Source organism: Muntiacus reevesi, chromosome 8 (genome assembly GCF_963930625.1).
Source record: "Muntiacus reevesi chromosome 8, mMunRee1.1, whole genome shotgun sequence".
Lineage (NCBI taxonomy): Eukaryota > Metazoa > Chordata > Mammalia > Artiodactyla > Cervidae > Muntiacus > Muntiacus reevesi.
This window is the reverse complement of record NC_089256.1, coordinates 24,597,299-24,618,721: the sequence shown is the minus strand read 5'-3', so window position 1 is coordinate 24,618,721 and position 21,423 is coordinate 24,597,299. Positions and strand designations below refer to the sequence as shown.

Sequence of the window (21,423 nt, the reverse complement as noted above, 5' to 3'; positions counted from 1 at the left end):
CCACTTCAGTGTTCTTGCCTGGAGAATCCCATGGACAGAGGAGCCTGGCAGGCTACAGTCCATGGGGTCGCAAAGAGTCAGACATGACTGAACGACTAAACACAGCATGTTTAATGGCAGGGACTTTTTTCCCCAGTAAAATCTTATCCCATTATATAAATCAGATAGAAAAGAGTTTCTCAGGTCAACTGCCCCCTCCATCTGCAGGCCCCTGGTTTATCTGTCCCCTCTGGATCCCAGGGTGGCCCCAGCATCCTGGCATCTTGGGATGCAGCCACAGCTACCTCCTGGTGAAGGCTGAGGGCCCCCAGCTCTCCTGTGAACCAATGGTGTATTTCAGACACTGTTCCTAAACCTCTACTTGTCAATGAAATGCCAATGCAATTCCAATTCGTTTGGTTCTCCCCATTTATTTTTTTCAAATCATAAGTATAAGCCAAAATGGCAATTTGAAAACTGATAAAAATGATGGTAAATACTCAAACCATGAAATCAAAGTACAGGAAAACCTTCTGGCTCCTTCTATATCCCTGCTGCCCTTTCCAGGAGGCAAGCATGGGCTGGCTCTGCTCCTTCCTCCAGGGGTGGCCAATTCACCCAAGTGAGAGCTTTACACTCGAGCTCTTTAAGCAAGAACAACAATTCCACTTTTTAGTATAGATAATACATTTACAGAGTTCAAAATAAAGGAGAATGGGCAGTGCCAGGATTGGAATCCTATGGTCTTCCAGGGATGGCACAGGCTGATCACTCTGCCCATGGTGTTGCTGGGCTTTGCCTGAACCATGAACCAGGACATCTGAGCGACCCTTGGACAGAAAGAGCGTCCCCTGTTCCATGTCTGTGGTGCATCTATAGGAAAACTCCTGAACGAGGACTTGTGAGTCCATGGGTCTGTGTGCAGAATGACAGTGGTGTGACAGGCCCCCTCTCAAGGTTGCAGCCCAGTACCAACAAGCAGGGGCCCTGTCCAGTCTAATCTGTCAAATGGGGCCCCAGGCAGAGCCAAGGGCACTTTCTTATGGGCTTAGAACTCTCACTTTTTATGTGTGCTGACTCTCTGACGTTTTCTTTCTCACTTTTCGTATTGTTAGTCTTTCTCTTCTTGACTCCTAGGAGCTCTTTATATATTACAGCCCTTGAGACAAAGTGCTCTCCCCACTGTGCCTTTTGACTTTGGTTACAACAGCTCAGGTCAGGTAGAAGTTGTTTCCTTTTCATGTAGTCAATTCTGTCAGCTGTTCACAGTTTCTGGGTTTTGTGTCAAGATTTAAAAAGCCTTTTCCTTTCTGAAGTTTTAAAGGATTAAAAGCAACTTTTAAGATTTTGTTTTTTAATTATTAAATATTCAAGCCAACTGGAGTGTATCCTGCTGGACAGGGTAATGTATAAACGTCACTAACTTTGCTTTTAGGCAGCCACCTGGTGTGCCCAGCCTCCTACTAATTTCCTCATGGATGTGGGTTTCAGTCTCAGCACAGACCACGCCCCTGTGTGCATGGGGTGGGGGCATCTACCTCTACACCTTCTATTCAGTTACACCAACTTGTGCTACTTTACACACTGAGGCTCCATTACTTGCTTTTGTTTGCTTGTTTCTTGGTTGGTTGGTTTTTGGCTGCACCAGTCAGCATGCAGGATCCTAGTTCCCCAACCAGGGATGGAACCTGGGACCCTGCAGTGAAAGTGCTGAGTCCTAACTGCTGGGCCAGCAGGGAATTCCCTGTAACTTGTTTTAAACACTCCTCACTTTAGAAATCACCTGGCAGTCCCTGCACTAGTTTCCTCTGATGCTGCAGGAATACCCTCTTTCCTCACCCACCTTGCTCAGTGCAGGCCGCCTCCAGCACCTTGTCCTTCCAGCCACCATGCCCTCTCTGCTTGATGCTGCAGCCCCTAGAAGTGCCAGCAGGTGCCTTCTGTCACCTCCAGATTCTCAATTTTCTTTCTTTTTAAAAATTTTATTTATTTTTCATTGAAAGATAATTGTTCTACAATATTATGTTGGTTTCTGCCATATATCAACATGAATCAGCCATAGGTATATATATATGGCCCTGCCTTCTTGAGCCTCACTCCCACCTGCCACCCCATCCCACCCCTCTGGGTAGTCACAGAGCTCGTCTGAGCTCCCTGAGTTATACAGCCAATTCCCACTGGCTGTTTTGCATATGCTAATGTGTATGTTTCCATGCTACTCTCTCAATTCGTCCCACCCTCTTCTTCCCCACTGTGTCCGCAAGTCTGTTCTCTATGTCTGCATCTCCATTGCTGCCCTGCAAATATGTTCATCAGTACTGTCTTACAAGATTCCATATATATGCATGAATATATACTTGTTCTCTTTCTGACTTACTTCCCTCTGTATAATAGGCTTTAGGTTCATCCACCTCATTAGAACTGACTCGAGTGCATTCCTTTTTATGGTTGAGTAATATTCCATTGTTATATATGCACCGCAGCTTCTTTATCCAATCATCTGTTGATTGACAGCTAGGTGGTTTCTATATCCTAGCTATTGTAATAGTGATGCAGTGAACACTGGGGTACATGTGTCTTTTTCAATTATGGTTTTCTCAGGGTACATGCCCAGTAATGGAATTGTTGGGTCATATGATAGTTTTATTCCTGATTTTTAAAGGAATCTGCATACTTTCTTCCATAATGGCTGTATCAATTTACATTCCTACCAACAGTGCAAGAAGGTTCCCTTTTCTCCACACCCTCTCCAGCATTTGGGTTTCCCTGGTGGCTCAGACGGTAAAGAATCTGACTGCAGTGTGGGAGACCCGGGTTCAGTCCCTGGGTCGGGAAGATCCCCTGGAGAAGGAAATGGCGACCTACTCTAGTATTCTTGCCTGGAGAATCCCGTGGACAGAGGCTACTGTCAGGCTCCAGTCCATGGGGTCGCAAAGAGTCAGACAGGACTGAGCGACTAATGCTTTCACCAGCATTTATTATTTGTAGATTTTCTGCTGATGGCCATTCTGACTGGTGTGAGGTGATATCTCATTGTAGTTTTGATTTGCATTTATCTAATAATGAACGATGTTGAGATGAAAACACATCTTTTCATTTGTTTATTAGACATCTGGTTGTCTTCTTTGGAGAAATGTCTCTTTAGGTCTTCTGCCCACTTTTTGATTGGGTTGTTTGTTTTTCTGGTATTGAGCTGCATGAGCTGCTTGTGTATTTTGGAGATTAATCTCTGTCAGTTGTTTCATTTGCTATTATTTTCTCCCATTCTGAGGGTTGTCTTTTCACCCTGTTTATAATTTCCTTTGCTGTGCAAAAGCTTTAAGTTTAATTAGGTCCTACTTGTTTAATTTTGGTTTTTATTTCTGTTACTCTAGGAGGTGGGCAGGTCCTCAATTTTCATTCCCTCCTACTCATCCCAGGCTCCTGGCTTCAGCTGTTGGGAGGTCCGGGCGATTCTGTGTTCCTCAGTTTCCAGAAAATGGAGTTTGCGCATTTATTTCTCTCCCTGTTGCTTGTGGGTCATTTCTACAAGGAGAAAGGGACGTGCTCACACCTCCCCCTCCCACTTTGCCTCCCCCATCTCCTCCCCCCTTCCCTCCCCTCTCCTGCCTCCTTCCCCCTCTCCCCCTCCCCCTCCATCAGCTACAGCCCTACTTTCACACTTCCACATTTTCTCTACATACCCTCCCTTTTATGTCAAGGAGTACAAACCTCTGCTTTGCATTTCAGGTTTTGGCACTGTCAGTAGCATCCTTGGTTCTCTAAGCTCAGTGCAAACATCTCTAGCAGGAAGGAGACACAGCGCAGTCCCATCCTGGGCCACATCTGTGCTGGCGTTTCATGGCAGGTGCAGCGTCCAGGCCAGGAGGGTGGACAGACAGAGGTGCAGATGGCCTCTCCTCCTCCTTCTTCCTGAGAGGCTCTGAGTGTGAACCCCCTGGCCCGAGTCTGCTGCAGAGGAACGTGGCTGGGGTGGGGTCTGACACTAACCCAGAGGGAATGAGGGACAGAGCACGTGTCACATTTATCTTAGACCCTGTTCAAAGCCTCACCTATCCAGCCACCTCCCACAGTGGTGCTTTACTCTCTGAACCAAAAATGATACTTCACCTCCAGCCTTGCTCATCAGCATAGAGAAGGGATGTACCACTTAACAATGAAATAAATTACTGTCAGGCCAAATGTCCAGTTCTGAGTTTTTCTTCAATTTTAATTTTACTTCTCCTTTTGTTAAAAAGTTTGCCTTCTGCAGGTGAGTTTCTGGCGTTCTGTTTCCCAAGTCAGACAGAGGCCTTGCTCCATCCTTCTGCCAGTCGGGGCCTGGAGGTGCACGCTCCCTTGGCACCACGGTTGAGTGTGCTGAGAAGGAACGGGGTCCCGTGGACGAGCAGAGCCACCAGGGCGGAAGGGCAGGAGGCAGCCCTCAGCCCACACATCCTCCACTGCCCTCACTGCCCCGCATCCGCTTCTCGCACAGCCGGATATCTGCTCTCTCAGCACGCTGTGTTTGTCCTAGAGTTTCTAATGGCCTTCCTTCTTCTTAATGATGGAGACATGTGTCCACCACAGCTCATCTGCTGCTTAATGATTCTGCTGCTGAAAGGACTCCACCAGGGGCTCTGACCCTGTCTGACTTGGACAGTGCCGTCTGGACCTGGGCCATGTCCTCACTTGTTCTCTCTGCATTCTTAGGTGAGGAGAGGTTGGGGGGGGGGAAACTTTCCCTCAGTCCCACATCTTCCTCTTCCTTCCAAGCCTTGCCTCAGGGTGGATGGGAAGTGCATGTTCTAAGCTCCTGCAGATCCGAACCTGGTTCAGCTTCTCCATCAGCCTTGATGGACTACTTGGCTGGGTATAGAACCCCAGGTTCCAAATCACCGTTGATAAGCTCCAGGGCCCTACATGGAAATCTAATACCCATGATGCTGAATTCATGTGCTTCTGTTCCCTCGCAGGGAGCTCTGTCTTCCTCTGGCTGAGTTTGTAGAAACTTCTCTCTGCACTGGCGTTCCCAAATCTCAGCAGGTGCATCAGGGCTGATGTTCTGTCCTTCCTCCAGTCAGCATGCTGTGGCCTTTCAGTCTGATTGACTTTCTTCAACTCTGGGAACTTTTCTTCTATTAATTCTTCTAGTATTTCCTCCCCCAGTTTTCTGCTTTCTCATTCTGAAAATCCTATCAGGTGGTTTTTGGAGCATCTGGATTAAACTGCCATACTTAATTTGTCCCAAATTCATCCACATCTTTGCCTACAGTCTCTGCCTTTTAGAGACTTTCCTCCTTTCTCTTCCAGCCCTCCACTGAATTTTTATTTTGGAAATTACATTTCAAATTTCAAGAACTCTGGCTTATTCTCCAGCTGTTTCTTTTTTTGTTTTCTTCAGAGAATCCTGTTCTTGCTGTGGGTGTGGTGTCCCCATGAGCCCGTTCCAACAGTAACTATGGTTTCCAAAGGTTTCTTCCAGCTCTGAAACATTTAGTATCTATGAGAACCTGGGCCGCATTCCCACCGTGGCGCCTGAGGGGCGATTTGGAACCGCTGAGAAGACAGAGCAGGTTTAACTCTGGCTCTGCCTGTGAGTAGCCTCAAGCACTCTCTGCACCCACACTCCAGGCTCAGTGCTCAGTCAAGTCCGTATCTGCAGACCCACGGACTGTAAGCCCTCCAGGTTCCTCTGTCCATTGGATTTCCCAGGCAAGAATACTAGAGTGGCTAGCCATACCCTTCTCCAGGGGAACTTCGCGACTGACCCAAAGATTAAGCCGAAGTTTCTTGCGTCTCCTGCTGCACTGGCAGATGCGTTCTTTACCACTAACACCACTGGGTGTCAGTTTATCCCCTAAACCCCAAGGGGCTAAAATAGGTTGTTCTTTTACAATTCCGTTCCACAAAAATGTGTACTGAGACCCCTCATGTGCCCACCTCTGTGCTGACCCCTCACAGAGAAGGGCCGGGAGCTGATGTCCAGGGCTGTTGGGGGAGCGTTGTTGTCAGGGGCAGTAGCTAGGGGTGCTGGTCGAGGAGCTGAGCCCTCCGGGTCAGGCCATGTCTCCTCTCTGGGTCGTTTCTCCCCCGTGCTCCTGTCTCAGTTGCGGGCCTCTCCAGCCGTCCTGTAACTCAGGCCCAATTCCTTGGGGTCCCTCTCAGCCCCTCTCTTCCTCTCATGCTGCATCTAATCTCGCAAACGTTTCCACCTCTACCTTCAGAGCACCCCAGGACCCATGTCCCTCATGGCCACCCTGGGTGGGGTTGTTTCCCTCCTGCGCCCCTGTGAGGCCCCCCACCCCCTGCCTCTCCTGGGCCTATGCTCCTCACAGCAGGAGACATGGTGGCCATGACCCCCCCTCTGTGACTCTTAGACCTCCATCCTCTGTCCCTGGGGCCTGCCCCGCGGTGCTCTCCTGGCCAGATGTGCCCACCTGGAAGGGGGCCTGGGACGGGTTTTTATGTGGACGAAGAGCAGAGTTACACTTGATGTAAGGAAGGGGTGTTCATTCTGCTTAAATTTTTGAAAAGGAACAATGGAAGGTAAGCCAAACACCATGAGTAAATGCTTGCCTGATTGGGAAGGAAGGGAAGGGGTGGAGGTGAGGTTTCTAGAATGTGCTTGGTCATAGAGGTTTGACTAGGGGACTGTGTGGTTGTCTTTTATAACTTTTTGAAGAAATTAAAAGTAAAACCAACCCCTAAAAAAATATTTTTAAAGCTGGAAATGAATTTGTGGTTAATAAATGACTTCAAAATGTATTATTTCAAGAGATTTTTAAAATTTATTTATTTTTAGTGGAAAGATAATTGCTCTATAGTAATTGCATGGGTCTCTACCTTATTTCAAGATATTTTAAAATGCAGTGTTTTGAGTGCACTTCCCCAGCAGGACATATTCTCAGGACTCACAGAATCACACAGAAGTCTTAACCAGCATCCGGTCCCCTTATGGTTGGCAGTATTATCAGTGCTGTTTTCTTGAAACTATTTAAATAAACTGTAGGAATAAGCAAACAAGGAATTAAGTTACTGCTGGTAACAGCCAGAACTTTTTTATACAAGACAAGGGAGATTTTCAGTGTAAAGCCTGTGTAAAGCCAATGGAGTAAAGTAAAAGCTTGTTAATAATAAATTTGAACAAATAGTAAGGGCTCCTGCTTTCTCTCCTCTTAGAAACATGTGTATTTCCTAAATCTGTCGGCTGGAGAAGATTGGAAACAATGGCACCGTAGCAGCAACAAGCATGTGCATGCTCCATCACTAAGTTGTGTCTGACTCTTTGTGACCCCATGGGCTGCAGCCCGCTGGGCTTCCCTGTCCATGGGATTTCCCAGGCAAGGATCCCGGAGTGGGCTGCCATTTCCCTCTCCAGGGATCTTCCTGACCCAGGGATCGAACCCACACTTCCTGCATCGCAGGTGGATTCTTTACCACTGAGCCAGCAGGGAAGCCCAGCAATGAGCACACCCAACACCAAACTGTGGTCTCTGGGACCATTTCTCACTCTGAGGAGCCAGGACTTGGAGAAATGGCCATTTCAGGTCTGGACCACAGGGCATAGGGTGAGCCTGGGGAGAGGGGGGAAGGACTTGGGCAGACCTGAAGAGCAGCATGTGCCACAGAGGGACGTTCACCCCACGACAGGTGGATGGGCCGAGAGCAGACCAAGCTCATCCCACCGTGATCCTGGGAAGGGAGGGGATGCGTCCTAGACCCTTCAGGAGCAAGGCTGGCAACAAAGATACACAGAAATGCTGTTTTCAAACTTACTTCGACATTTAAAAAATCAGCTTTCAAAATTATGAAAAGTGATGGAAAATGTGAGAAACCCAGAGAAGTAAGAAAAAGACGGGGAGCCTCCCAAACCCAAACCTGGTCTCACTCCCAAAGCCCCAGCTGGCTCTCAGAGCTCCATGGGACTGAGGTGGGCCGCTGACTCTGGGCCCCAGGGCTAGAGTCCCCCGCCAACTGGCCCACATCCTGCAAGTGTGAGAACGCAGGTCTGAGGCCTCCAGACCACAGCGTCCAGGGGCATCGGCCCTGCTGCCCCTGCCTCTTCTGCAGCAGCCGAAGGCTCCGGCAAATCCCTCGAACCCTCTGCAGTGTGGTCAGAGCCCAGGTGGCCGCAGCCTGCCCTGCGGAGCTGCCAGAGGCTCAGCACACATTCAACGCATTGGCATTTGTGAGGCTCTGCCACGTGTGGGGACTCAGGGACGAGTGTGTGACCTCCCGGCAGGGCTGTGGTCCCTGAACCAGGACCTGGAGTCACGGAGAGGCTGTGATCTCTGCAGGCCAGGAAGCCCATCCCACCCCCCGCCCCCCTGCCCCCTGGTGACCTGTGCCTGCCCCCCTGCTTTCCCGGGCTCTGTCTGGTCGGCTGCTCCCAGGGAGCCCCGCGGGACACACATTCCACTTCCTGTTGGAAAAGACTTCGCCTTCCATTTTAAAAATCCCTGCAAAATGGAAAAAATGAAACTGAGAGACAAGCGCTCAGAGACTCGGGGACTCAATTCAGGACATGAAGGAGATGTACTGGGTCCAACCTCACAGAGCGCTGCCCCTCCCCCACCATGAGGCACTGAGAGGGGAAGACCGGCTGCCGCCAGTCCTTTTTATCTTGGGGAACAAGAGTATCCCCATGTGGGCCCTGTTATGTCCAGCTGTCCAGCCTGGCCTGAGGAGCGGTGTCGGGGAGCATCATCTCCACCATCTCAACCTCACTGGGCAGTTCCCGTCTCAGGGGGCTGGGGGCCAGCGTGTGTGAGCTCACTCAGGACAGTCACTGAAATGAAACTCAAACTTGGGGCTCCACATCCAGGCCAAGTCTCCCCCACAGGCTCTGCTCCCAGTGGCAGAGGCTGAAGTGTGGATCCTGAGGCTGGAGTGAATGGAGACTGCCTGGGCCCCTCAGATGGGGGTTGGGGAGCAGCTGAGGGCAGGGGTCTGGGTGTGACTCCAGAACATCTTGGTCCCAGCTTAGGGGCCGTTCAGTACAGCAGGACCCCCGGCACTGCTACAGAAGCCCCCCACCCAGGGTTATAGCTCCAGGGCTGCCAGGAGCCCATGGGCTGTGTACTCAGCTCACAGCACAAGCGAGGCAGTTTCCTGGGCCTGTAACCCATGGGGTGGGGGTGAGGGGTCATGACTCAGAGAGGCCCCTCCTGGGGAAATCTGTCCCCTGGACTGGGAACCCACTCCAGCACCTCCTGGACAACAGATTTGCTTTCTGATTCACCAGTTCTTCCCAGCTGATGACATGGACTTGGTGCACACAGGGTGGGGAAACCTTGGGCAGAAGCCTCCCCAGAAACAGGGCACACACAGCCTGCTGTATCCAGTGTGGAGCTGAGACCCTCCCTTTTCGATGGGAAGGTTCCTGGATTGGCGTGGGTTAGGGGACATAGTTCTCATCCTAAAGTTGGCCCATCTTAAACAACCCAAATAATATCAAGTGTCGCATTCCTGAAGCTAAAAATAAAAGTGCAACCCAACATTTCCTAAGACACAAATGTCCTGGCCAAGAACTTTTCGTGGCTGCAAATCCCACTGCAAAGCAAGGCTCAGACAGGAAAATAAATCACCGTGCTCCCAAACAGACGTGCGGGAACGGCCCTTTGCCGCCACAACGACCGGCCGTCAACCCTGCCTCTCTCCTGCACACGCATTTCTGCCAGCAAAGGGAGCCCCCTCTGGCTTGGACCTCAGGCGGCAAGTCCGAGTGCCCCTCACACAATGGGGCCTCGGCAGGTGCCCTGAGCCCTGGAACATGCATGTACCTACACACAGGGTGACGGCATCTGCAAACCTCCTGGTAGAAGCATGAAAAATAGCTGGGGCTCCATGTTCACAGCGGGGATGCGAGCCCAGTCTGCAGTTCCATACCCTGCACTCTCTCTCCAGCTCTTATTGAACTCACCCGAAGGGTGCTTTCCTGGGTGTTCAGTGGTTAGAACTCCAAGTTTCCACTGCAGGGGCCTGGGTTCCTTCCTTGGTAGGGTAAGCCTCCAGCCCTTTTTATCTGGGGGAACGAGAGTATCCCCATGCAGGCCCTGTCATGTCCAGCTGTCCAGCCTGGCCTGAGGAACGCTGTCAGGGGGCATCATCTCTACCATCTCAACCTCACTGGGCAGCTCCCGTCTCAGTGGGCTGGGGGCCAGCATGCGGGAGCTCACTCAAGGCAGTCACTGAAACGACTGTCCTAGGGTGCAAGCCGAACATGATCCCTGGTGGGAGCAGGAAGCGCCTGCCCATGGGAGAAATGACTCAGAGTTTCTAGAATACATACACAGCCCTGAGTGATAGAGGGAGGGTGACCACCCCATCTCGCTCATAGCGGGGCAGAGGAGGCCCCCAGGGTTATTGACCGGTTAGGCATCCCCGGGGGAAGTCACCCCCAGAGGGGCCAGGCTCCATCCTGACCGCCAGGCTCAGACACAGGATCTCCTGGGAAGCTTCTGCCCTCACCCTGGGTCTGGATTGATGGAAAGCGGGGTGGGCGGGAGTGGTTCCCCCAGGTGGCAGGGCCATCTGACCACAGGGCTGAAGAATCTGATATCTCAGCTCCCCAGACAGACACTACTCTGCTCGAGCCAGCCCCTCCAGGAAGGGAGGGGGCAAGGGGGCACTCCACCACTCTTCCCCCCAAGTCCTTTGGCCTGGCTCCTCCAGGAAGCGGGCGCTAGACTCAGATAGCCCACCTGTGCACCCAACTCATCTCAAAGGGATCTCACACCCAGGCCACAGGCAGGAATCACTCTGAGAGTAGGCTAGGGTCTTGGAGAGAGTGGTGGGCTTGTTGACTCTGAAAGCAAAGGGCAGCTTGCCCCACAACCCTAGAAAAACAAACCTAGGAATTCAAAGAGAAGTTCAGAAATCCTCCCAGGACTGAAAAGACAGGGGTAGAGATGAATGTGACTAGGGTAGCCGAGAGTCCTGGAGACAGAGTCAGGCTGGGGGCACACAGCCGACGTGGGGACAGAGGAAAAACAGACCCAGGGAAAGGCCTTCCCCCTGAGTCAGACAGATTCACGTCTTCAGATGGGAAGGGCTCGTGAGAACAGGAAAGTTGATGATTAAATATGAGAGAGAGAGGAGGACAAGTATAAACCCCGAGATGAACTTCTTGTGGGAGAGAGGAGTCGAAGGGCTGGTCAAAATCCCTCTCCAGCAAGGAGGGAGGTGCCGGAGAAGAGCCCCTCAAACCCACCAGCTCCTTAGTAGGACTGGGGTGAACTCTGTCTCCCCAGCCTGAAGTTACGTTCCAACCGTGTTCATTAAACCTCGCTCGAGAGAAATTTCGGATTCTTAGAAAATCAGACATGTCCCAGCAGCTTTATAGTTCTGACCTTGGGTCATGTGAAATTCCTTGCCACTGCACTATCTCAGGCCACTTTCCTAGTTCTGTTCTAACACTGCCGTGGTCTCAGCTGTGCGGGTACACATCTAGGTATGACGCTCACCTGGGTGAACACGGGCGTGTTCTAACCTTCTGAGGGGTGCAGGTGAAACCGTGAGAATTCTTCTCCATAGCTCAGGATCCTCTGTGCAGCCCCAGGTCAGAGCTCCACGGAGCAGGGTGGGGAGTGTCTCCTGAAAGGCATGAGGGAGGAGAGGCCCTGGATGCAGAGCATCCTGGAGAGCCTGGATGCAGGCTTCCCAGAACAGAGGGGGCGGCCTGGGAGGTGACAGATGTCCCTAGGCAGGGACCCAGAACCTGTAGCCAGGCCCCTCCCTGCAGCTCAAGGAACCCGGAACCCCCATGGCACACAGGGGAGCGGGTACAGCAACCCTGAGGGTAAAGGACTGTGTCACAAGCAGGGTGGAGTAGGGGCTGCAAGAGGTGGAAAGTGCCCTGGAAGGGGACAAACATGGTGGAGTCTCCCCCCAGGTAAGGCCAGTGACCAGAGCCATTGCCAGCACTTCTGTGGGTCCCGAACTGGGACAGGGAGGTGGAGACTGGCAGGGTGCTGGTGAGGACTGGCCTAAGATGGTCACTTTTCCTATCTTGATCCCCTCAGGCCTGGGCCAGGGTCCCTGCCCCCAAGTTTGGGATTCTAAGGACACCCTCCTCCACAACCACAGCTGAGGGGCATGTGTGAATCTAGGGTCCCCTCTTGGACTTGCTAACAGCTGACCTCTGACCCTGCTGAGCCACTACCCGGAGGCAGGACCCAGATCTCTGAGCCGGGATGAGAATTCCCCAAGAACCTGGCACTTTGATCCTTTCTTTCAGACTTTAGCTTTGTTATTATTGTTGCTCAGCTGCTCAGTCATGTCTGACACTGCGATCCCATGGGATGCAGCACGCCAGGCTTCCCTGTCCATCACCAACTCCCAGAGCTTGCTCAAACTCATGTCCATCGAGTCGGTGATGCCACCCAACCATCCCATTCTCTGTTGTCCGCTTCTCCTCCTGCCTTCAATCTTCCCCAGGATCAGGGTCTTTTCCATTGAGTCAGTTCTTCACATCAAGTGGCCAAAGTATTGGAGCTTCAGCTTCAGAATCAGTCATTCCAATGAATATTCAGAGTTGATTTCCTTTAGACTTCAGGTTAGGGTTTTTAATTTCTCCTGGGAGCTTCCAGAGGGGGGTTCAGAGGCACATGAGAGGCATGTCCTTGGGGGGTGTTTCAGGCGGCATCTGTCATCTCAGCACCGCCCCCTCCCGAAGAGGTTGTGTGCAACTCACTGGGGACGGGAGGCTGAGGACCCAAGGAGGCCTCGGAGGAGCCTGGTGGGAGGGGGACATGGGGCTGTCCTGCAGGAGCAGGTGCATGACTGACCCCAGGCCTCAAGGACAAATGGCCATGTGGCTGGGGGTGCGGTGGAGGGGGGCACAGAGCCCTCTCCAGAAGCTCCTTCTCTGCATCAGGACATCTGAGGGGTGCGCCCCGGCCCCTCTGGAGGGGGAGCCCTGGAGGGGACATGGAGCCTGGGTGGCTGGGACAGGAAACCCACCCGCTCTCAGCCCGGCTGCGTGTCTGCTGAGATCTGGCAGTCCCAGGCCTTCCTTTCGTCTCTCAGCTCTCTGCTCCTTGTCTGCAACTGCCCAGACCCCGGGGTGAGGGAGGAGGTGAGACTTCGCTGGCCTGACAGGCTGGGTGACACCCAGGACTCGGGTCACACTTGTGCCGGAGTCCGGGGGACACCAGCCATCCCCTACTCCAGCCGTTTCGTTTGCAGGAACTCTGCATGCTTAGGGGCTGAGCCCAGAGTAGCCCTTCCTCAGCCACCAGGCGCCCCACTGGCTCCCCTCACAGCCTTGCCCAGGGTACCCAGGCCTGCCCTCCCCAGGACAGATGCAGGCCCACCAGTCACAAGGTGGCTGGCACAGCGCATGAGCCGTGGCTGTGGCTCCCACCCCGGGGCTCTGTGGAGGGGAGTGCTGGTGTCCCCCTGAGTACAGGCCCCAGTGTCTGAGCACCAACCTGCCCTTTGGGACTGGCCTCTTCTCACGATGGTGATGGACAAATGCCCCGCATCCAGAACCGGAGCAGGAAGCCTATATATATGCCCTCACCAGTGGCCATCAGATGCCGGGTGAGCAGAAGGGGCAGATGGGCCGAGGGCTGCGCAGAGATTTAATTTCTCCTGACTCCCGAGCTGGGAGCTCGGCCTCAGAGTATCTTTTCTGCTATAAATACACATGTGAGTCAGAAGAGAGGCTGCTGCCAGCTGGGCAGCCGGTTTCCCCTAGGAGCGGCTCCATGCAGCCCGAGTGAGGGTCCGAGCGCTCTCACCTCCCGCTGGCCCCACTGCAGCCTGCTTTCCAGGCCAACACGAAGATGGATGGAACATGGTTAGCACAGGGAAGCTTCCTGCTTCTCTGAACTGGGGCTGAGGGCACTGTCTGGGGGCGGGGGGCGGGGGCAGGTAGGGGGCAGGTGTCTGCCTCCCCTCGCCCACTTTCTTTCCTCCAATCACAAGTTCTTTCAGGGAAAACCGATGGAGTCCTAATGCATCTCAGAATAACACAGAAGTGCGGGCGGTCCACTTCAGGGCAGGCCCAGAGCCAAGACCCCCGAGCAGGGCCTGGTGAACTGGCCCTGGCCGCCCCCACTCCATCCCACCAGGTCCTCCTTCCTCCCAGCTCTAGAAGACGTGGAGTCCCCAGATGACCAGGAACAGGGACTGGGTCCAGGGAGACCCTGATGCTTGACCTCTGACCCCTGACATCCGAGGCAGCTGATTGATGAGAGGTGGGTGGGCCTGGGTTTTAGTTCCCACAGCCTCAGGGTCTCAGGGCAGCAGAGACCTCAGCTCGCACATGGCTTCTTAACACCTGGGGCACACTGGGGAGCCCCAACTGTGGGCCCATGTCAGTGGGGTTCAGAGAAACATCTGTTATCCTGTCCCCCGCTCCCTGGGCCCCTTCAGGGGACACAGCCCCAGTCCGGCCCCTGCAAGTGTGCCCGCCTAGGTGGGACCCTGACTCCTAGACAGGGTTTTAAATACAGCAGTGATGTGGTAACACTTCCTTACATCTTGTAGGCTTACCATGGGGGACTCATAAGGACAGAGGTAATTCAAAGACAAAATACAGGCTGCTGACTGCACTGTGACTCCTCCTGCCAAGATTCTTACAGGTTTCCCGTGTTTTCTACCTCAAACAGCATCATTTGCAACCTGAAAAGGAGCACACCCATCTCCCACCGCGCCCCGCCGCCTCTGCCGGCTCCTTGCCTCAGGACTCGGCCATTTCCTCTCAGACAGCACTGGCTCCTCCAGCCCCAAGCCTCCCTCCCCACTCCAGACGATGACCCTGGAGCCTGTTGGAGTGGACGCTGCCCCCCAGACCCCCAGATGATGGCCCCACTGCCCCCAGGGTGCTGCTCAGAAATGTATCCCCCACCCCGGCTCAGACAGGATCCCAGCGGTTCATGCACTTGCTCGCGCCTGAGACGAACCGGCGTTTCAAGTACCAAAGCTCCAAAAACCGTGAACTGTTACAGGAACCGGGTGAACGTTTGGGGAGAGGTGGGGACACCTGCAGTGTCTGGGGCACCCTGGGTGATACCACAGCAGCTTTGCTCGTTTCTGACCCTAAAGTTGTACAGGGCACACACGTGTTTACTCATGATGCTATCACGCTTCATGCACTGAACTGGAAAGTGTGTTTTATTTGTATACTGATTGCAATTTTACCCGCTTTACGCTCTTTGCTCATTTAAACTGTGTCAAACGGGGGCTAGAGCTGCCAAAGCTGCAGAAAGCCACCCTTGGTTAGTTTTTGCCCATTTTTGAGGAAGATGAGATGAAGAGGCAGAGCTGTTTTCGGAGGCGGGAGGCCCCATGGGTGAAGCCAGGCTGGGGCCCCAGCAGCCTTGTGGGAACAGGCGACTCCAGCCAAGACGGGGTCAGGAGGGTAAGGGGACCAGACGGCCGTGCAGGGGAGCTGCTCATTAAACTCAGGCTTGGGTGCGGGAATCTGGGCCTGCCTGCTGCCGGCCGCGGGGAGGGACCTGCCGTCCCAGAAGGCACTGAATGCCATCTTTGTCTAGGGCCCCTCATTAGTGCTGCTTTCTGAGCTGTCGCACACGGCACTCTGCCCTTCTGGGTCTCCTTACACCCAAGGGGACAGAGGGAGGCCGGAGCTCTCCTCCCGTACATACCCTCCACTCACGGGAGAGGGGAGAAGGAGTGAGAGCGTGGTGAATCCAGGGACCTTACATCGGGGTCACACTTGATGACGCCTGTTCTTGGGACGAGAGTCGTGTGCCCCATCCCCCCACCCTGAGCAGGGACAAAATGCAACCTGGCTTCAATCAGCGCCAGGGCAGGCAGGATGTCAGGACATTGTGCTGGTCCATCGATCATGGACCCTGTTCTCAATATGAAGTCCTGTCGCCCCCTAAACACCCCTGCCCCCGAGCTGCCCTTGGGTGATGTCAGGGCCAAATCCTCCAGACTCTGAACTGGCCAGGGGACCAAGCTCTCTGAGGCTGAGGGTCACAGATAAGGTCATCTGCCATGGTGGACTCTAATGGAAGGTGGGGGTGGGATGCGGAGGGGCCACAGGGTCTGCCCGAAGAAGACAGTGCCCCAGGGATGCAGGCTTGTTGAATATCCTGTCCCACATGGGGGTGGGGCAGCCGGCTGCAGACTGCAGTGGAAGCACTTCTGCTCTCTCCCTCCCCAGAACCCCTCCACTCCCAGGGCACATTGCCCGGTGATCACTCTGGCCCCACCCTTGACAGATGCCCACCCACCCCATCCATCTTCCTGGCTACTCCGTTCTCGATGGGAACCTGCAAGGTTGCACGTCTGGGCTCCCCTGTCACAGAGGCCTTCCCTGGTGACCCTACAGTGAAGACAGAGGGGTCCACAACAAGGCAACGAAAGCCAGGGTCCTGCCGCCCCCAGACCCCACCCTTCCACTTGCACCCCTGGGTCCCCTCTGCTCAGCTGCAGGCCCTGCAGCCCCCACAGCCCCTGAGCGTCCACTGCTAAATGCAGCCCCAGCGCTCCAGCCAGTCCTTCATCTGGCAAGCGTTTTAAACATTCCTGAGTGTGTGACCCATGAGACCTTGGCTTTGGCCCTCCGGACAGGGCGCCGTCTGGACTGGGGGGACCTGCCACCTCTGTCCCAGCTCTGATAGCATCTTTAGGCTCTGAGGCTGCACAGTCAGGTCACTCCTAAGTCTTTAAACTAAAAATACACTTGCTGAAATTATGACAAAAGCAACGTGCTCTGCACATTTGCTGAAAGTCCTCCTGCCAATACGTGGATCCAGGCAGGCAGCAAAACAGCTGCTCAAAGCGTCTTCTCACTCGTGGCATTGAAATGAGCAAGGTCACGCGGCATCGTGCAAGCTGAGCCAGAGCTCTGCACCCATCACCTCTGCCCACATTGCTCCAGATGCATGGTACAGCTCCCAGCAGAGGGTGACCTCTGACCCTGGCTTGGGTGGCCTTCAGTTGGTCCACTGTCTGGGCTTTCCTCTCAGTTCTGAGTGTCTGTCCCTGCGTGCCTGTCCCATTATCCATTCATTCTCCACTAGTGTGTGTTAGTCACTCAGTCGTGTCCGACTCTTTGTGATCCCATGGACTATAGCCCACCAGGCTCCTCTGTCCATGGAATTCTCCAGGCAAGAATACTGGAGTGGGTTGCTATTTCCTTCTCCAGGGGATCTTCCCAACCCAGGGATTAAACCCAGGTCTCCTGCGTTGCAGGCAGACTCTTAATCGACTGAGCCACAGGGAAGACCTCTCTCCACTAGTAGTCACCCAGAATCAAGGTGACAGTTGAGTCTGATAATGTCCACTGGCCAGCAGGATAGAAGTAAAAGTGGTAGATATGCCTCTCAAGTAACATCCAAGCAGACAGCAGTCATATCTCCTTCTCATTTAATTTCCCCATATCTCCTTCTCATTTAATTTCTCCATTTGGCAGGAATACAAACATGATGGCTGGCACTTGGGCAGCAATATTGAACTATGAGTTAGCAACCAGGTGTTGAGGGTGACTGTGCAATGAGATAAACTGAGGAAGGGGCCCCAGTCCCAGTCCTGAGATGCCTACATTTACGTGAGAAAAAGAAAGTTCTAACTATCTAAGCTGCTTTTTACTTCTTTCCTTGTCCTCCCTGTGAACCTTTCCTTGGACTCATACTGTGTTGACTAGAATGGTGACAGTGGTCACCTCCACCTTGTTCCTCATCTTAAAGGGAACACTTTTAAGAGTTTACCATTAAAATATGATATATTACATAGACTTTAAAAAATGTTCATTCTATATACTCTGAAAGAAGTTTTTTAGATTAGAATTCTTTCTTTCTTAAATGTTGATAAAACATGGTAGTGAAACTATCTAGGACTGATTTTCTTTGAAAGATTTTTACCCACTGATTCGATTTAACTAAAATTTATAGGACTATTCAGGTTATTTATTTCTTCTTGGTTTGCTTTTATTAAGTTATATTTTTCTAGAATTCTATCCACTTCATCCAAGTGGACAGCTATCTTAGCATAAAATTATTCATAATATCTTCCATGTAATTGGTGGAGCATCTGTGGTTTTGTCTCCTGTTCCCATTCCTAACGTTAGTCACTGTGACTCCTTCTTCCTGATCAGGATGACCAGAGTCTGTCTATCTTATCAGCCATCTTCAAAGGGCATTTTGGCATTGTCAAGTTGCTGAGCATATTTATCTTAAACCTGATACTTGTCTCTCTTTCCCTAGGTTTCATTTTGTCTCCTCTCTTGCCTGGTTGCCTCTTCCCCTTAAAAGTTAAGCAGCTGTGTGCTCTACATCCAGCACCTCATCATGTGGTGTCTTGGATCAGCTACTTACTCAGTAGGTTTAACTGTACATTTGCCACTTTCTTTGCTCTTAATCATGTACTCTTCATGTTTCCCATGGTTCTGTTTCTGCTGAATTAGAGATCGTTTCTGCAGCTCCATCTTCCACTTTACTGGTTCTTTCTTCAACTATGTCTAACTGCAACTGAATCCATTGAATCTTTGCTTTTAATTTTATTTTTTAATCCATTGAGTTTTATTTCCATTTATTATGTTTTTAATTTCTAGAAATTCTATTTGGTCAATTTCAATTTGGGCTGATACCATTTTTACGGTCACATGCCTTTTTGTTGCTGTTCAGTTGCTAAGTCATGTCTGGCTCTTTGCAACCCCATGGACCACAGCACACCAGGCTTCCCTGTCCTTCAGTATCTCCCGGAGTTTGCTCAGACTCATGTCCCTTGAGTCAGTAATGCCATCCAAATATGTTGTCTCCTTTTTATTCACTTAAGCATACCTGCTGCTGCTGCTACTAAGTTGCTTTAGTCATGTCTGACTCTTTGTGACTCCATGGACTGTAGCCCACCAGGTTCATCTGTCCATGGGATTCTCCAGGCAAGAATACTGGAGTGGGTTGCCATGCCTCCTCCAGGAGATCTTCCTGACCCAGAGATCAAATCTGTGTCTCCTGCAGCTCCTGCATTGCAGAAAGATTCTTTATACTGAGCTACCTGGGAAGCCCCTAAGCATAACTACTTACTAGATATTCTGCCCTGACGACACCACAGGCAGAGTTTTCATGAGCCTTATTCTGCTGTCTGTGGTTCTTTGGCTTATTTGTGGTGCCTTATTGCCTGGGTTCATTGTGATCTTTTACTAGGACTTGCTGTGTCTTGAACTTTTACCCTGGGAGCCCTTGGAGTCAGGTTAAGCTTGGGTTCTCCCAGAGGCCCTGGCAGCCTGAAACTACTTGAGCTGAAATTACGTGCCTTGGACCCCACAGGGGATGTGAATTTGGGATGCCAACCTCCTGAGGGTCTCCTGGTGGACACAGATCTTGAGGGAGAGGCTTCCTCCACTGTTCAATGGCAATTAGGGGCCGGTAGTCCCCTGGGTGGGGGCTGGGGTGCTATTCTGATTCATCCACGTGAGGAGGATGCTGGCTCTTACATGGGTAGGAGGCCCCACTGGAGTGCACTTCCCCCCACCAGAGTGCCCCCCACTAGAGTGCACTCCCACTAGAATGTACCCCCCACTAGAGTGCACTGTCCCCCACTGGAGGGCACCGGCCCTGAGCCTCCCTCACCTGGTCCCCACTGGCTCCCCCAGCTCCTGCACACACTCCAGCTCCAGCCCCTGCATCTTCACTCCTCACCTGCCGGCTCCTGCAAATGTCTGAGGAAACACTGCTTAGCACTTTTGCTTCCAATGCGAGTGGCGGGTCGGGAACCCAGTCCCGGGATGTGCCAGAAGCAGAAGTCCTCTGTGTGCGTGTAAGACCCTGGTGCGTGTAAGCCCAGGCAGAGGGCTCCCCTGCCTGGACCTGGGATGTGAGGGGAGGAAGGCAGGGGATGACCCTGGCTGCCCAGAGGTGACCTCTGCACTGACGGCCAGGATGCAGCTGGGGAGTCAAGGATGGTCTGGGAGAAATGCTGTTCCCTCTGTTACTGCTACACGGGTCATGGGTCACGTGGCACATGTGTGGTACCAGGTCAGCTCTGCTTGGTAAGATGCACATGTCTCCACATGTGCTGTGTGGAGAGGTTCTTGCTACTAGGATACTCCATAGCACTCGGGTTTCCTGGATCTGGGTCCTAAGATCCTGGATACTTGCCCAAGACACATATCCACCTGGTCCTGGCTTCTCTGCTCCCAAAACAGCACGGTGAATAATGAAAAGGCCTTGTGTTATCAACAAGGGCTCTGAGACCAAGGGGCCGATCACATGGGGCCAACTTGGGGCAGGACTGTCAGCTGAGCAGTCACTGGGTGAGCAGGGGAGCTGGTGATCCAGGGAGGGACCTCCCTACTTGAGAGGGGTGTGAGAGGCCTGGACAGGGAATGCTGGGGAGCACAGCCAGCACAGCAGGACCCAGAAGGTAAAAGTCATCTCTGCACACAGCTGGTTGTTCACAGGTCACTGTCACATACACTGCCAGCTTCATCACTCATAGCCCTCAGCAGGGATAATTCACACCCTGCTCCTCACGGCCCCACAGCCACAGTCTTCATGGCTCCGCCAGCCCCAGGGTCGTGTCCCCCAGGTTGGTGATCCCAGCAGAGGGCCTCTTTTCTCCTTGTTCTGCTGCAGTCCCAGCGAGGGTGCTCCCTGGCTGGGTCTGGGCCCAAAGGGGTGATGTGAGTCTGGGCTGTTTAGGGCTCGGACTCTCCCTCAGGTCCAGTCCATGTTCTCAGTGTCCTGTGTGTCCAGAGTGACTGTGTCCAGGCTGGTATAGGCTGTTGGCCATGGCTTTGTAATTCTCAGACACCTTTCTGCTCCCCCGGTGGAGCTGGCTGGACTGAGGTGGGAGCAGGAGGTCCCTGGGGTGACTGGCCTGAAAGCAGGCTGCCCATCATCAGATCCAGTCCATGTTCTGGGGGCTCTGGGGACCCTCCGGTACTGACCTCCCAATGCCCCCATGGCTCTTCTCCTGTGTCAGTGGGCAATCCACCCCAGCCCTGACACTAGACCTTGGTGCTCAGGACATCAGCCAGGCTCCCCACGACATGGGCCGAGGGTCCTCCCACCTTCCCCTCAGCCCTGCTCCCCAACCAAGCCTGTGTGTGGTCGAGGGGTTCCTGGACACTGCAGCCCAGGGCCTCCCTGTCCTGCCTCGGGCCTAGCCCAGTCCAGGGTCTGACCCTCCTGGTGATCACCTGCCCTCCTGGGGCTGGGAGCAGCAGCAGCTCCTCAAGGTGGGCTTTGTGAGGACAAGGACCAGCAGATACAGTGGGGTCACACAGAGCCAGACCTTCCCTTGGTGCGGAACACCCAGCCAGGGTGGTGGGCGTGTCCACACCCTCCTGTTAGCCCCTGTACCCTCCTCTCTCCTTCAGCGGTTCTCTTGGGCTGACCCAGCCTCCTCCACTTCAGAGGTGAGCAGGGGGGCCCTGGCTGACCAATCAGTGCACTCCACCCTGGCTTCACCACCATGATTGGTTCAGGATGAGCATGTGACTCAATCCTGACCAATGAACATCTTCCTTGGGACATT

General features: G+C 53.0%; 1 long non-coding RNA gene across 1 annotated transcript; it reads right to left on the bottom strand.

Moving 5' to 3' along the window:
• Positions 1-6,783: 6,783 nt before the first annotated feature.
• On the bottom strand, positions 6,784-13,518 carry LOC136173006 (uncharacterized). The gene is made up of 3 exons (XR_010664159.1): positions 13,395-13,518; positions 11,427-11,556; positions 6,784-6,964 (listed from the first exon to the last, which is right to left on the bottom strand). It is a non-coding gene; the product is annotated as an uncharacterized lncRNA (long non-coding RNA).
• Positions 13,519-21,423: the final 7,905 nt, after the last annotated feature.